General features: G+C 39.4%; 1 protein-coding gene across 1 annotated transcript in view; it reads right to left on the reverse strand.

Moving 5' to 3' along the window:
• Positions 1–4222, reverse strand: part of kcnj16a (potassium inwardly rectifying channel subfamily J member 16a) — a 17512-nt gene extending 13290 nt beyond the window's left edge. The window contains exon 1 of the mRNA XM_083635393.1: positions 4145–4222. The gene's annotated coding sequence lies outside the window, so the exon portion shown is untranslated. The remainder of the gene's footprint in view (positions 1–4144) is intronic.
• Between the last annotated feature and the right edge of the window lie 470 nt (positions 4223–4692).

Raw genomic sequence — 4692 nt, forward strand, 5'->3', positions numbered from 1 at the left:
GACAATGAGATGTAGTGCTATTGTGCTGTTTATGTTACAGTATGACAATGAGATGTAGTGCTATTGTGCTGTTTATGTTACAGTATGACAATGAGATGTAGTGCTATTGTCGTATCATTCGACAATCCTAAATGAGTGGATTTCACTGCTCATATAACTCTGAACAAGTGCTGTAAATCTGGGTTTGAGTGCAGTCAATAAAAACGATAAAGATATCCATTGAAAGGAGTTAAAAACTGCCAATAATAAGAAGAGTCGTAATATACAATAATTGGATTTAGTAGATTATACAATTGAGAGAGAGTTTTATGGATATAATACTCAGTGCAGTATTTTAATAAGTGTTGCGGGCGGCTACTATCCTCAATGTACAGCCCTTAATTATAAAGTCATGCTTTAAGGAAACATTATGCTTTAATGAAGACTCCAGATACTTTAACACTCAGACGCTCTCCAAGAACAATTATGTCAAGTTACAATCCTGGAAGAAAAACTGTATTGTAGGATTAAATGTCTTTGAAGTTGTGTTTATGAGACACGGTGAGCCAACCACATGAGACAAGATATAATTATCCCCATAGAGCAATGCATTACTGTATACTACGTCTTGGTTTTCTCCGAATTAACTGGTCTGCCCATGTTAAAGAGGAGCTGAAGCCAAAAATGACTTTGTATTTTATTTTAGATCACATCCCTAGGTATTCAGTGCACCTATTTAATAATGAATGCAAAAAAAATCACAAAAATCAAATTTCTTTAGTTTTTCAGACTATTTCCACATCAAAAGTTCATTTTTCAGGATTTCATTCATAACTGTAATCTTCAGTATGCTGACGTCACGAAGAACTATCAAATTTCTACCCCATTTCAACCAATCAGATCACAACATGGCAGCTGTCAATCAATCTTCATTTTGATGAGAAAATTCTGAGCAGGCAAGATGGCCGCCTAGTGCCGTTAACCTCGGCCAAAATTTCTAGCCCATAAATGTTAATATACTTGGCCAATAAGTATGTAACATACAAAATAAATCTAATGGCAATGTCTTCATTTAATGTAGAATGCAAAGGACCGGTTCCTTAAACTCGCATTCCAGGAATATACGAGGGATCAACCGAGCAGCATTTTGGTAAACAAACCGCATCACTGCGTGGCAACAGCAAAGGAACCCTATGGAGACTAAGTGGCGCGAGGCTTGTGTGTCTGACTCTAGCCGGCTAACTCTGTTTACATTTTAAAAACTGCGACAGTTCACACAACTTTAACACGGCATGCATATATTATACATCAAACTCTTGAGCTAATTCTGCTCTCACTATGTCAAAATATAAGCGATGTCATCTATATTAACTGCTGCGGGGTTCCACATTTCTGGGTGGCAAGTGATGTCACGCTGATTCGTCCTATTGTATTTACCGCGGCTCTTTACCGCGGCTAGTTGACGCTAGTCGATGCGGATCCCACTCGCGTAGTGGCAGAACACGCCATTGGCCAACGTGAACTCCAGTCCCCATAACGGTCCAATCAAATCATCGACACGCTATGTCCCGCCTCACGACCCTCTTCCAGTCAAAGCAATGTTTATTTTCACTCGGATACGTCATCACAGACGCTGAGATGTGACTTTAGCTCGTCTTTAAGAGAATTGAAGGGCTCTGTGTATTTTATTTTTACTTTCTTTGTTGGAGTGACAATATCCATATTGACTTCCTGAGCATGTGTCTTCATTATGTTAAATAGATCTTAAAATGGTACTACATTCTACCATCTTTTTCATTAGATTTGAACATTAATTACTGCACAGTAGTTTATAATACTGAATGGGTATTTCCACCAAACGCATCTAAAGTGTACATGGCATTTTCCCTGGAAATTATGCTAATTGCTGTCACAATTTAAGCGGTTTACATCGTCATCAAACAGCAACAGTGTAATTAAGTCATTATAATTTTTTATTAAGGCATTATGGTTTCACCCATTTTCTCATTCGTCTCAACTGAAACAGTGTCCTCCCCTCCACAGAGTCATCCTTTCATAATTCCCCCTTGCTGTTGCATTGTCCCACTAGGTTGAGCTGTTCTCTCCATATTCACTCTGCCCATTTGTACAGCTTATGACTCGATACACAAGCAGCACTGTGTACAAAACAAAGACACCGCACTGAACAACCACTCACAACCAAAGCAGACCGTGGCCTTTAGCACAACGCTCCCAGTACTCTTGAGAGAGAGAGAGAGAGAGAGAGAGAGAGAGAGAGAGAGAGAGAGAGAGAGAGAGAGAGAGAGGAAAAAAGAATTGACAAAATGTTACTTCTTCTTCTTCTTCTTCTTCTTTTTTGTGTGTGTGTTTCTTGTATTCAAAAGTTAGAAATAGGGTTAGTCACCCACTGCGCTTCATGATAATAGGAATCAAGAGATGAACTCTGGAAACAACTTGGGTAAATTGGCTTGTTTCCTCGACTGCTTGGGGCCCTTACAAATCCATTACATGCTCACTTATTGCAAATGACATTGCGCCACCCATCTGTGGTTCACTGGAATAGAACCATATACACACGGGTGGCCAGTCTCAGCTCAGCCCCGGGGCGCTCTCTCACCCCTGCTGACCTTCACGACTGCTGCCATGCAGAAAGCAAGAGTCTCTTCACATTTTATTTGTCTCTTTCTCAACATGTCTGATCACTTCTGACAGTGGGGGTGAGATTATAGTCCAGTTGTTTCCAAATCCATGGTGTGAAATGCATTGAAAAAAGGTAGAATAAGACAGGTCACTTCACTAGTCTCAAGAAAACGATGTATAAAAATCCTTGAGGAATTGCATTGGCACATTTCACTTGTTTTAACCGAGTTAAGATTTTAAGACTTAAATGACGGGGGTTGATATTTTTTTGCAGTATCGGTGTCAGGAGTTGCGGCTTATTTGTTGTTTTGGTATTATAAAGGCTAATGGTTTAGCCAAGCTTCAAAGTGCCTCGTAGACCAAAGCTCCTGGTTGGTTTTGCTTCATCAGGAATTGCTGTTAGGAAGCTTCATTAAACATCTGGTAGGTAACATGTGGTTACCTCCACTGGATCTAATGTCTATGTCAGTATGACTGCTTCAGAAACTCCTCTCTAATAGGCCTGTATGTTGGGCCTATGCTCGAATGCATTCAATTTATGCTATAGCAGCGAGCTGCAGTACCATCTCAAAATGATGTCAAAGGATTGCAACTGTTAGTGTATACGTTTCTTGAGGAGCAGCTTGACCTTCACAACCCTACAATCCTTATTAGTCTGGTGCACTGTTTGAAAGATCAATAGACGCATATTTATGAAACACAGTCTTTCCTGCTCTGTCAGCAGTGATGTCACGTCATAGGCTACATCCACACTGTACTCTCCCTTACTCACATGGACCAGATATGACTATTGTCTGGTTTTATTATATTTTATTATATATATTTTTTAGAAATACAATACAAATACAGGTTCTTTATGATTACGTGCTAATCTTTTACTGTGTCATGACTGTAAATTCAACCAGATTTCATGGTGAAACCCGATCACAAACTCTACTTATCACCTTGACCACATCTTCATTGTTACTGCTTTAGTTCAGGCATTGTGTTGCTGCTGCCATAATATACTGTATCTCACATTACCAATTGTTCAATTGTCCACAACTTTTACATGTAGGTTGCCTCAGACTTTTCACTTCGGCATGACAACCTGTCTCAAAACACCCAGCAACTCCTCACTGGCTTTGTAAAGGAATACATGGTGTTTACTGTTAGTTAGTGCATATTCTTGAATGCACTTTTATCAACACACAGTTGCACTATTTTCCAGAGTATTATTCTCAGTGACAAGTAAAGTACACATGACTACTCTTTTGTGTAAGACCGCCCCCCCCCCCCCCCCCAAATCCAAACACACACAGTCAATTATACAGTATGATACCTCCATACTATGCATATTTCAGCTCTTGTTCGATCTTTCCCCGCATTTGACATCATTAGCTGCAATAGCTTCAATAGCTTCAATAGCTTGACCTTGCAAATTATAATAATAATAAAGTGTTTGGTTTTCAAAAGCAATAGAAGCCGATGTTATGGATCAATTGGAAAATGAGTGGCATATAATGAATAAATGGGATGTCTTTACCTGAGTGGAAGGCTCTCCAAGGGCTGCACAGTGCCAAAACAGTCACCTGCTGGAATGAGCCAGCCCACTCGCCACTGCAAAAACTAAAGGCTGACACCTCCCATTAACAATCACATGATAGAACCTAGACAGGTGAGTGTTTCTCACTGTATATTGTGTATGCATGCATGCATGCGTGCGTGCGTGCATGTGTGTGTGTGTGTGTCAGGGCCGGCGCCAGGATGAAATGACTGAGGGGGCTGTTATAACTGGCGAGGGGGCTGATTTTTTTTTTTTTTTTATATATTTATATTTTTTTATTTTTTTATTTTTTATATGATATTTTTATATCGTAAAACATAGGTTATATACCCGCTATGCCTATTTCTGGACTTTTTAACCATAATAACCTCTGAAAAGCGCAATAACAACACGAGAAAGACTACTATTCAAAATCAAATAAAACATTTATTTCACAGTAGCAGATTAAGGCATTAATAGAGGTTCAAGGGTTCATAGGTTCAAATTCAATAAATAGCTACATCTCTGACACCTTGTGACAACCAAAG

Source organism: Poromitra crassiceps (genome assembly GCF_964638095.1).
Source record: "Poromitra crassiceps genome assembly, chromosome: 4".
Classification (NCBI taxonomy): domain Eukaryota; kingdom Metazoa; phylum Chordata; class Actinopteri; order Beryciformes; family Melamphaidae; genus Poromitra; species Poromitra crassiceps.